The sequence below is a fragment of the Piliocolobus tephrosceles genome, chromosome 10 (genome assembly GCF_002776525.5).
Source record: "Piliocolobus tephrosceles isolate RC106 chromosome 10, ASM277652v3, whole genome shotgun sequence".
Lineage (NCBI taxonomy): Eukaryota > Metazoa > Chordata > Mammalia > Primates > Cercopithecidae > Piliocolobus > Piliocolobus tephrosceles.
Genome location: NC_045443.1, coordinates 13,287,990 through 13,300,998, shown reverse-complemented (window position 1 = coordinate 13,300,998; position 13,009 = coordinate 13,287,990).

Below are 13,009 nucleotides of genomic sequence, written 5' to 3'. Positions count from 1 at the left end.
TTGGCTCTGCCCAAAATCCGAGGGAAAGAAAAAATTGATGCCCAGACTTTTGACCTCCTCACTGCTACTCATAATCTGCTCAATAATTCCAACTCTAGTCTAGCTAATGATTGCTGGCTATGTTTACAATTAGGAGATCCCGTTCCTCTTGCCATACCCAGCAATGACTTAAACTATACATCCAATATTTCCTGCACCATAATTCCTCCCCTTCAAGTGCAGCCCCTAGAATTTTCTAACTCCCCTTGCATCTACTCCCCTTTCCTCAATAATACCTATGACATCGATGTAGGAATCATTGAATTCAATAATTGTTCCATCACAACAAATATTTCCCAATCGCTGTGTGCCCCAAACAGTTCAGTTTTTATATGTGGCAATCATAGAGCATATACCTATTTGCCTGTAAACTGGACAGGACGTTGTGTCTTAGCCACTCTTCTGCCAGATATAGACATTATCCCTGGAGATGAACCTGTACCTATTCCAGTTATAGATCACTTTTTAGGAAGAGCCAAAAGGGCAATTCAATTTATCCCCTTACTTGTAGGATTAGGCATAACTACTGCCATAACAACTGGGGCTACAAGCCTAGGGGTCTCTGTTACTCAATACACCAAATTGTCTTGTCAATTGATCTCAGATATGCAGGCCATCTCAAGTACTATACAAGATCGACAAGATCAAGTAGATTCCCTGGCAGAAGTAGTGCTCCAAAAAGAAGAGGCCTAGATTTATTAACTGCCGAACAGGGAGGTATCTGCTTAGCTCTACAGGAAAAGTGCTGTTTCTATGCCAACAAGTCCGGAATCGTCAGAGATAAGATCAGGCGTCTACAAGAAGACCTAGAGAAACGACGAAAAGAAATAACCGATAACCCGTTTTGGACTGGGTTCCACGGACTCCTTCCCTATCTTATGCCACTCTTGGGCCCCCTGCTTTGCCTATTGCTCTTACTCTCTTTGGGACCTGTGATCTTCAATAAGCTCATGACATTCATTAAGCAACAAATTGAGGCCATCCAAGCCAAACCCATACAGGTCCATTATCATCGCCTTGAACAAGAAGATCACGGTGGTCCATACTTACGCTTGACGTAAACCACCTTCCCTGTGCGCTGAACTGGGCAGCCAATGACGGGTAAGAGAGTGTCATCTCTCACTAACCGAAGACAGGAGGGCCGTCATAGCTACTGCCTAATCCCATGACGGGTACCAGTGAAGAGATGTGTTGCTCCAACCTAAGACAGGCACAGTTCCCGAGGGACAATCTTCTAGCCATCAATAATATATAAAATAAAAGGGGGGCCAGGCGCGGTGGCTCAAGCCTGTAATCCCAGCACTTTGGGAGGCCGAGACAGCGGATCACGAGGTCAGGAGATCGAGACCATCCTGGCTAACACGGTGAAACCCCGTCTCTACTAAAAATACAAAAAACTAGCCGGACGACGTGGCGGGCGCCTGTAGTCCCAGCTACTCGGGAGGCTGAGGCAGGAGAATGGCGTGAACCCGGGAGGCGGAGCTTGCAGTGAGCTGAGATCCGGCCACTGCACTCCAGCCTGGGCGGCAGAGCGAGACTCCGTCTCAAAAAATAAATAAATAAATAAATAAATAAAAGGGGGACCTGTCCGGAGCCGTGAGGCCTGGAAATTGCCGCGGCTTCTGTTGCTTAAGCTCCGTATCATCAGAGACAAGATGGCGTATTTCCCGGTTCTTCATTAACAACTTTTCCCGCGGGCGCCAACCTTTTTCGCGCCCAGGAAGATATGCAGCCTACAGCGCAGGCGCAATTCCGTGGGGGGGGGGGGGGGAAACCAATTAATGGCGCACGCGCGATTGTAATTTGAGAAAACCCAGCCTCCCGTCACCGCCCTGGCCCAACCTCTTCCCCTGCCAGCCTATGTAAGGCATTGCACTGCCACCATTAAAGAGACTTGATCAGGCTATTTGTCTTGTCTCCATTTCTCGTGTTTTCTTGTCTCCTCCATTCCCACTCCCTCTTTTAGGGTCCGTTCGACTGCCCTGCAGGTCGGGACAACTGGGCTCCCGGAAAAATGGACTCTAGCTTCCAATATTCATTGACCCATTTAACAGATGTTAATAACCGACTGTGCACATGACAGTTTAAAGTAAATAAAACTCCATCATGTCTTGGTGGAAATATGAACAATTATGCCCATTAGCATTGTTCGATAGGCTAGTAGGCATAATTGTTATATTTCCACCAAGACATGATGGTGCAGGGGAAGGCGGGGCAGGAGGCAGTTCATGGAAGCCAGAGCCTCGAAGCTGGCTCGGAGTGGGATGGGATTCAACTGTCAGGTAAAAGAGGAAGCAGAGCACTTCAGGTAGAGAGAACAGCATGAAGGCCAACAGGACTTTGATGATGTAGAGGTGTAGTTTCGAGAAATGGTCCAGATGCCTTATGCACGAGCATGCGATGGTTGAGGAGGCAGGAGTGTAGAAGACAGTGAAACTAGAAAGCCAGGCTTTGAAGTGTCCGGGATGCCAGGCTGAGAAGCTGGGACTTTATTCTTCATACAGTAGGGAACCATTGCTTATTTTTAAGCAGAGCAGTGGCCTGAGAAAATATGAACATCAGGAAAATGTATATGCAGAGAAGGAGAATGTGTGGAGGGGAGATCAATTGCAAGCTGATATTTCTAGATGGGAAGAAGCAGTAAGCCAGATAAGATGCTGGAGTTTGAATGAGGCCAGACAGTAAGGTCACAGAGGGGGATGTAGATTTCAGGAAAGGATGGATATGGAGACCATAATTTCTGTGGCCTAGACTTTTTATCTGAACTTGAGGCTGGTGTTTCTCCTCCTGAAACGACTGGAGAATGATCGATGAACACGTTTCCAATAATGTCCTCCCAACTCCACAATGTGTCATATCAGTAGTGGCCACTAGGAGACGCAGTTATATTAACAACTGTAGTAGAAATCAGGAAAGGAAAAGGTCCTGCAGGGGTGTAGATGCAGAGAATTAGAGCAGAACATGGATGGGAAGGGTAAGGGGCAGTAGGGTTGTCCAGGTGGGGGAGGCTGGGCCCAATGCATGGAATTTTTACAGTTTCAGGAAACTTCAGATGAGTTTGCAAAATGGACCAGAGACGATGGAAAATCGCATTAATATTGTTCCTAGTATACAGCATACCATTCACATGTGCTATAAGCATTTCTGTTGTTTCGAATCTATAAGTGAATTGTACACAAGGACTAGGCATAATCTCATCTTATAGCCAACAAAACGAAGTCTGAGTTACACACATATTGCATCTCAGTGAATAAATTTCTGAGATACTATATATACATATATATATGCACCAAGAACTTGACATGCAGTGTGTGACCAAGACAATCCTGCTGTCATGAAGCAAGGGAGTGGGAGATAATCAAGATCAAGTGAGCAAACCAATGAATAAGATCATTCATTAATGGTAACTTCTATGAAGGTAACAGCATGGTTGTATTGTAGAGTATAGCAGGAATGGTGGGGCTGGGAGGACTTCATTTAGTTAATAAACGAAAGCCTCTCTGAGCAGGTGCCACTGAGTTGAAATCTGAATGATGAGAAAAAACCAATCAAGTGAAGACCTACAGAAAGAGGACTGCAGGCCGGGAGAACAGCAGGTGCAAAAGCCCAGTGGAGAGAATAACCTTGACATTCTCCTGGGACAGTAAGGGCTGAGTGAGCTGGGCACCGTGGCTCATGCCGGTAATCCCAGCACTTTGGGAGGCCAAGGTGGGCAGATTGCTTGAGCTCAGGAGTTCAAGACCAGCCTGGGCAACATGGTAGAACCCCATCTCTACAAAAAATACAAAAATCAACTGGGCATAATGACATGTTTCCATAGTCCCTGCTACTCAGGAGGCAGAGGTGGAAGAATCAGTTGATCCCAGGAGATCGAGGCTGCAGTGAACCATGATTGCACTGTTGCACTCCAGCCTGGGAGACAGAGTGAGACCCTGTCAGAAAGAAAGGGAAAGAAGGAGAGGGGAGGGGAGGAGAAGAGAGGGGAGGGGAGAAGAGGGGAGAGGAAGGGAGGGGAGAAGGGAAGGTCAGGGTGGGCTGGGCGCAATGAGTGAGGAACGACTGGTTAAAGATGAATTGGAGGGGTGGGGCAGCCAGAGCCCAATTGACCAAGAAGGTGATTACAAGGAATTTAGATTTTTTTACAGGCAATTATTCCAACGTAGGTCCAGACCCATACCTAACATGTTTGAGGCCCAAAACAAGAGTTTAAAGGGAAACCCCAGGCTATGTTGTAACATCCTCTGTGTCCACTATTCCAGTATGAATGTCCCCAGAAAGAGACACTTGAGAGCTCATGCCCATTAACAACTAGTGGGCTGCTGAATGCCAGTGAAGATTGGTTGACCATACGAGGAAGCCAAGACATTTTCAGCTGGCAGCAGAAAGGGCAAGTGAAATGGATTACAAGGGGCTATGTTCCCAGAACAAACTTCACCCACTGCACTTGTGTCTGGAGCAGAATGTGCTGTGAGAGGCGGACACAAGATAAGAGTCCAGCTTGACCTACTGGAGAAAGAATAGATGAGGGAAAGTATATTGGTTATCTATTGCTGTGTTACAAACTGCTCCAAACATAGTGGTGTAAAGCAACAGTAAGTATTTATTATCTCATATCATTTCTATGGGTCAGGAATCCACAAGTGGCTTGGCTGAGCAGTTCAGGTTTAGCATCTCTTATGAGGCTCCAGTCACAATCTTGGCCAGGGCTGCCATCATCTGAAGTCTTGACTGGGGCTAGAGGATCTGCTTCTAAAATGGTCCACTTACGTGGCTGGCAGGATGAAAGAAGCAGGAGGCTTCTGTTACCAGAATTTTCCACTGGGCTGCCTAGGGGCCCCCACATGTATTAGCCTGTTTTCACACTGCTGATAAAGACATAACTGAGACTGGGAAGAAAAAGAGGTTTAATCTGACTTACAGTTCCATACGGCTGGGGAGGCCTCAGAATCATGGTGGGAGATGAAAGATACTTCTTACATGGAGGTGACAAGAGAAAAATGAGAAAGAAACAAAAACAGGAACCCCTGATAAAACCATCAGATTTTGTAAGACTCATTCCTATCACGAGAATAGCATGGGAAAGACCAGACCCCATGATTCAGTTATCTACCCCTGGGTCCCTCCCACAACACGTGGGAATCCCGGGAGCTACAATTCAAGTTGAGATTTGGGTGAGGACACAGGCAAACCATATCACCATGGCAAGGCAGCTGGCTTTCCCCAGATGAATGAGGGGGCAAGGCTACTGTGTCTTTTATGCTCTAACCTCAGAAGTCACTCTACAATATTCTACTGGTTACATAGGTCAGCCTTATCCAAGTGGAAAGAACTACACAAGGGCCTGATCACCGGGAAATGAGAATCCGTGTGGGTGGTCTTGGAGCCTGGCTTCCACAAGCAGTAAGAACATTTATCGAGAGTATGTAATCTTACTACGATATCTCCTTTTATTCTTCCAACAACTATAGGAATTAGTTACCACTGTTCCTTATAAGAAAGACTAAGCTCAGAGAACTTCAGTAAAAGTTGCCCCAAACTCAGTTATTACATGGCAGAGCTAATTGTCAAACACAGATCTGACTTACTCCAAACTCACAAGCTGTTAAACTACATAATGCTCTCTTCCTAGGTGAAAAGAAAAGGCATATTGTTAGGTGAGTGTTCAGGTTGAGTAGAAGAAAATATAAGTGAAGTGACCCCCAGGATTCTAGCTCTATCTGTGAATGTTTGGGTGCTTTGTGATTCAGTTTATTTATCTCCAACATGGGACCAATATCGGTACCTACTTAGAGAGTTGTAAGGATGAAAGGAGCTGATAGCTGCAAAATGCTTAAAATGATGCCTAGCACATAGTATGTGTCATATAGGTATTTTTATAAATAAACCAGTCAAAACTTGATCAATAAATCAGTAGTACTGACATCTCTCCATATTTTTATTCCTGTTCAAGTATTTCTCTAATCTGCCTTACACTTTGAAACTGTCTTTGTCCACATTGATCTTGATTTTTTTGTAAAGATGAGACCTCACCATGTTGCCTACACTGGTCTTGATCTCCTGGACCCAGAGTGATCCTCCTGCCTCAGCCTCCCAAAGTGCTGGGATTACAGGTGTGAGTCACCACACCTGACATCAGTCTTTATCTGAAAGATCCAAGAAGATAGGGTTGTCAGGATTGTAGTAGGTAACAATGACCAACCATTGTAAATATCTATCATAAGCATTAGAATGGTTTTCTAGCATGTCTCTCTCCTGCCTCCATTGTGAGCCAGCAGAAAACTTGTCTTTTTCTTTTCAAGTCCCCTGTGACTTGCACAACCTCCAGCTCACAAATAAATGAAGGACACACCCATATGGTATTAATAATACTATTTTTGGTGATGATATAATGGCTTCCAGATCCACCAAGGGGATTCCTGGAACATCTTTCCATAGGCGGGGCTGCTCCCCAGTATCTGGGTGGGCCCTCCTCTCACTGTGGGCTCCTCCTACCAAAAAAGTGCTATTTTTAACCTTGGGTGGGTAGATGACTAGTTATTTCCAAAGGGTGGCTGAGAATACGATGGCCATGACCCTTTGGACTACAGCAAAAATATGTGCATGACAAGGAAAATCCTGTACCCTTTTCTGGCTTTGTCCTTTACCACCATCCTTCCTGGTTCCAGTTTGTTCACATCGCCTTTTTGCAAGATAAAAAAAAAAGAAGAAGAGAAGGAAGGCAGGAAGGAAGGAAGGAAGGGAGGGAGGGAGGGAGGGAGGGAGGGAGGAAGGAAGGAAGGAAGGAAGGAAGGAAGGAAGGAAGGAAGGAAGGAAGGAAGGAAGAAGAAAGGAAAATTTCTGAATGTGTTATCCATACTTTTTATAAAAGCCCTTCATTTTTTATTGTATCAGGAAGCCTGTGAAGGGGCCGAGAGCCTTGGGAATCATAACAGCAACATAATGAAAGCATGTCAGAATTTAGCTATTCTGCAGTAAAAACACATTTTTGCTTAATATCATTTAAAACAAAATGTCATTTTTGCAAAATGAAAGAAAGTACTACAGAGTATCAGAATGATCTTATGAGACTCCCATATAATTTTTAACTGGTTTATCTCCTTCCTAATTTACTAATGAAAAGGATTATAAAAACATGACCATGTTATACCTTCAGTCCCTTTATGAAAAGTAAAATTGAATCTCTTTTATAATAAAATTGAAAGGGTAAATTAATGACTTTCATTCCCCCTCCCCCCCACTCAAAAAAAAAATGCTTTTTTGATGAAATGACCTTGATCCAACCCGTTCTGCCAATGGGCTTTAACAGCATCAAGAGTATGTCTAACAGGGTGTGAGCAGGATAGTGATGTTTTGGCATAAGAGCCCTGGTGTCCCCAGTGGCTCATAGTGGGAAATCTGCCAGTCTTCAATACCTGATTTCTGTCTCAGGCAGCCTTTCTTCCTGCTGAAGAGATGTGAGACCTGCAAAGTAGAACGCTAAGTCTTTCCCTGACATCTAGTGTCAACGTGTGAAATGACAGACTGGAAATCAGACACCCACTAGGACAAGGATGTTAACCTTATTTGTTAACTGGGTTAATGAGTAGCATTCCTCAAGGTTGCCTGTTGGTCTAGTAACCTTAAGGGTCCATCAGGGAACAGCCTGCAGATTCCCTACCTCACAGCCCCCAGACAGAAGGAGTGGAGAGGCACCTGGAAGATGAAAACGCATCACTTTCCTCATTATACAAGATCCCTTACTGAGCCAAGAATGATATCACATCCTCTGTGCTTATGTGTCTCCTGGCTGAAAAAAGTCAGAAATCATTGCTTGTATCTTGATAAACTGTCTTATCCCAGGTTCTCTTATTCAGAGTCCTCTCCAACCCACTCTTCTGCCTTTTCATGACCTTTTTACTCTTGATTTTTCTGGCATATGAAATTTACACAGGATGCACAATATAGGTCAACAGATGCCAATGCAAAAAAAAAAAAAAGAAAAAAAGGTAGGAGAAGCTTTTAACTTCTGTTTCTCAACACGTGCTAGCACCAGGACACAATGATGCACGTCCATTTTTTGGCGGAGGAGTCGTTGGGTCCTTCTCACATTTTAGCTTTTCAAGCATCTCAGCAGATGGCGCCATTAATGTACAGAGAGTGCTCGAATAACGTCATCGTTTTGTTATAACATTGATGAGAAAAATAAAGTATCTTCCCAGCTGGAGCCACTGTTTGTGTGGAGTCCGCGCATTTTCCCCACGTCTGCGTGAGTTTCCTCTGGGTACTCCACTTTCCTCCCCCCTCCCAAAGCTGTGCACATTAGGTGAACTGGCTTGTCTACGTGGTGCCAGTGTGAGTGTGGGTGTGGGTGTGGGTGTGAGCGTGAGCGCGTCCTGCAGTGGAATGGTGTCCTCTCTGAGTTCACCTTGTGTCCTGAGCTGTTCCAGGAGGCTCCAGCCATCCATAACCTGAACTGAAATAATTGGGTAAATAATTATCTTATTTTTATTAATCTTTCTTAATTGTCTGTATAGCTTATATTTATTTCAACGTTTAAGAAGTGTTTGGGTCTTTATTTAGAAGTTTGGTGGTGCTTTTGTGGCCAGAAATATACCATAGGACCTTAACTCTTGTTTCTCTCAATTAGCGTGTGATCAAAATGGCTTTGTTGTATGTAGTCATCCTTGAAGTTGCAGTTTCCAAGAACCTATTGGTGACAGGGCACAGTGGTAATTTCAGCTACTCTGGAGGCTGAGGCAGGAGGATCCCTTGAGCCCAGGAGTTCGAGACCGGCCTGGGTAACATAGCGAGACCCCTTCTTAAATTAAAACAGAAAAAAAAACCCATTACATTAAGTGAGGACTTAATGTAATCAATACTTAATGGTATTTGATAAAGTGTCTTTGCTCTGAAAAAGCATTGGTTGATACCATACCAATACCATACTGCCAAAAATGTCCAGAATCAGTGGCTTCTGGACTGCAGGGAGTGTAGGAAATTAGAATTGTCCAAGAAAATTGTGGGTGGGGTGGGTGTGGAGCACCTTCCTGAGAATGAGAATCTTCAACATCAAGGGAAGGTTGAAAGCCTACAGTAGTTAGTTCATGCCCTTCTCCAGGCAGCCCACTGAAATCATTCCAGAACAGTTGAAATTCTGCTGTGATGATGCATCTCCTTAGATTACATGGCACTTCCTCAATAACCCATAACAGACCTATAATAACACAACAACGTTCCTTGCCAAGAAATTCCCCCTCAATACCCTCTCTTCCCGATATTGCAGTGTAAGCCCTTTTGTCCTTCAGTAGAACCTGAGATTCTTTTATCCTTTCATTGGTCTAATGTAATGTTACTCAGTGTCTACAAACCAGGCGATGTGTCTGGTTCTGGGAAAACAGAGGAGACAAAAGCCCTAGAACAAGCACGCAGGTTCCTTACAGTCAAAGGAGGTATGCTTGGTGTTGATTAGATTATGTCTCAGGAATCTATATGATCTGACTGTAAGTCACAGCCCCTCAAACCATCAAACAATCATCTATTTGCCTGAAAGCCCTGAAGTCTTATAAGGTTCTCCTGGTTGCCCTCCTTCTCCCCTCTGCTTTTCAAAATAATGGTTATTACATCCGGCAGGAGGTTCTCCCCCCGTCTGAGTGCTTCTCACAGGTTAGTCTGTAGGTTGGCCAGGCGAACCTACACTTAGCGAGCAGGGGTAGAGAAGGGGCAGGAAGAGCCAGCTCCTCCCTCTGTGATTGCAATCACAGAACATTGGAGCAGTGTGGTGCGTATATTCTCTCTGCCATCATGACTCGAGACTCCTATCTGAACTTGTCCTAGAAAGTATCACGTGACTGTCTCAGGTAAGCAGCAACAGAAGTGCTATCTATGTGTGTGTGATGGACAGGCTGCAAGAAGTCTCCTCCAATGCGATCTCGTACATTTCTCGTGATTGCCAGCCTAATCAGCAGCTATAAAACAGGAGCACCATCTAAGAGCAGACTTCTTAGCTCAAGCTTTAGGAAATTGGTCTATTTTTTGTAAAAGGAAGGGGTGGCTATAAATAAGGAAAAGACTAAAAAATTAATAAACACTAAAGATCAACAACTGCCATAAAACAGCAAAAATATCCCAGAAGACTTTTCCTTTATTATTTTTTCAGGAGTGAAATTTCAAGTTAGTATATGTAAATATCTGACTTGGTGGAACATGATGAATTTGTTTAAAAAAGAAATGACGAGAACTGTTGCTGACCTCATTGGAAGAAATGGCTTTTGTAAAATCTTTTTTTATTTTTGTATGTCAAATTTGGTGGCTCTGGAATGCATGTCTGTGAGCCAAATGGCACTGAGAAAGACTCTGCCCTTGAAACTTAGTGTTAAGAGATTCTTAAGGGTTTTTTAAAGCAGTTTAGCTATTTTTATTTTATTTTCATCCATTTTGTGGTCCAAAGGCCGTCCTTCAACAAAACAAACTATGCTAATTGTCATTAGAAAAGTTAGAGAAAGTCAGTGGTAGAGAAGAAAATTCAGATAGTAATGGTGAATTACCTGCCACCTTTTCAAGTGGTCTCATACATATCACCACACATTTAGAGTATATATGGCAAAGACAGAAACTTAGACCCATAGGGAGAAAGAAAATTTATAAACAACTAAAATTCAAACTATGCAATTGGAAAAACAACATCTGTCCCTCTCGTTGAAGGCGTCTCATAATTTACTGCAGAGTAACAGCAAGTATTGATTTCTGCCCTTCAGCTTCTTGAACTGCCATTTATCACTGTTACCTCCCAGAAACTTCATGTCAGAAAACCACTGTTCGTCAGGCTTTTCCATAACAACACACAAACAGCTACAGGAAAAGCAAAGACTTCAACTAGCTTCATTCGGGCATCTCAATGCCTTCCTCCGGCAATCAGGATCCTCCTAGAGCCCAATTTTCCTCTCCTGGGCCAAATAGGAGATTCTACACAGGAGATCCTGGTAGAAATTCTTTCCTTACTTCTGGCTCCATCCAAATATTTCTTTTTGTTCAGCATTATGAGACTTTCTAGGCAGTCTGTGAAGAGCTTCTTTGAGAAGACAATTAAACTTTATGTGTTAAAAGAGCAGCCAAGACTCCAATCCCTTCACTAAAAGGGATTCCAGAGATGTCTCAGTTTCGTCAAAGGACCTAGATCCATTATCATCTACAAATTAAGTCCATTCCTCGTGAAATTCATTTAATCAAATGATTTGGTAGAATCATGGTGCTAGAAAGATCTTTGAGAAATCCATTGGTAAAGTCTAAGGTCTCAAAACGTTCGATATTCAAAATAGAGGAGAAAACAGACCTCTTTCGAAGGAAAAATTTCAGAGAACTGGGAGAGGCTACCTGGAGTTCCCTTTGGGGGATTTTATATGGTTGGCCCAGGCTCTGCAGGAAAAAAATGTTGTGATTAATTAGTAATGGTATAGGAAAGGGTAAAAGGTTGATTCTGGCCTGACTTATCCAAAACAAGGCATTTTCTCTTCTTTTAGCTTTGCTCACAGTCTTTCTCCATCATATGTTTTTTCTGTTAACCATGCCTTATAAAAACCTTTCAGAATCACGATCTACTTTAGTCTTCTCTTCTGGAAGCAGCAACAAACCTTTTAATCTTTTATCCTGGAACCTATTATCCAACCCTTTAATCATCTTGGTTGCTTGTTTCTGCAATCACTCGAATGTCTTCACATCTCTTTGAACAGTGGTGACCAACAGGGAACATAGTCCTCTATAACTCAGACCATAATTTGACTAATTCAGAATCTAAAGGAATGATTGCCTCTCAACTTCATATTTCTTCATATGCCCGGGTATTACATGGGGTTCTTCACAGTATTCTTTGACTTACATCCATGCCAGGTCACTGTTACCTATGTTCAGACATCATTCCAGATCTCTTGTTGATGAGATTCTTCAGAGATTTCACATCAAAATAATTTGCCCAAAAGAAGCCTCTGTTTTGAGGGATAGGAAAGTTTGGACAAACGTAAAAGATGTTTTTAAAAAAAGGAAAAAGACAGCCATTTTAAAACTAAAGCAGATGTTTAAAATGTTGAAAAGGGAAATTTAGTAAAAGGCCAACATTTTTGAAAAGCAAATTTTAGCAAATCAGATATTTTAAACAAGAAGTTTCATGGGATACTAAATTAAAACTCCAAGTGTGTCCCAGATCCATGCCCTGTCCTCCCATCACCCTTCCGTGTCCACCCCTACAGGATCCAGGTTGGAACTAGCACAAGGAGAAAGTGTGATGCTAATTTGGGGGAGCTAAAATTGGCAATAAAACAATTTAAAAGTAAAATTTAAAACAAAAGACAGCTGAATTCAAATAGATATAAGGTCAGTCCCAAGTGAGTTGACCCAGGCTGATGGATGTGCTATGAAAAGCTTACCTAGCTAGAGTCTAAACGTGGGAACTGTGCAGCCTCCTAGAGACTTACATTTGTGGGTGCTCTGTGGAACCCCCAGGATCCCTCTGGAAAGGAACCCTTCACAAGTAACCTAAGACATCTTTAGACTTTAAGGAGCAAGATATGTAAATGTCCAGCCAGCTCTCTGTACATAACATATCTAGATCTGAATTTATAATCTTCTCCCTCAAATTCTTCCTCCAGCTTCCCTGTTTTGTTGATGGCGTGGCCAGTTCCCCCAACTCCAGTCTGGTAAATCAGAGTAATCTTTGTTGCCTTCTCCCCGAAATCTTGCTGAATCACATGACATCTAAATCATACCTTTTGTATTATATCAATCTCTTCTATTCCCATCCCATCCACTTTGTCCAGTTCTTTTTACCTCTTCCCTCCACTACTACAGTAGCCTCCCAGCTGTTTCTCCACCTTCTTCGCTTCCCCTGCAACCCCCTCGGTAATCTGCCAAATTCATCCTTTCAGAGCACATTCCAGTGATATTATTGCTCAAAAACACTTCAGGAATTCCCATTATCCCTCCAAATCATTGTGAAATTCCT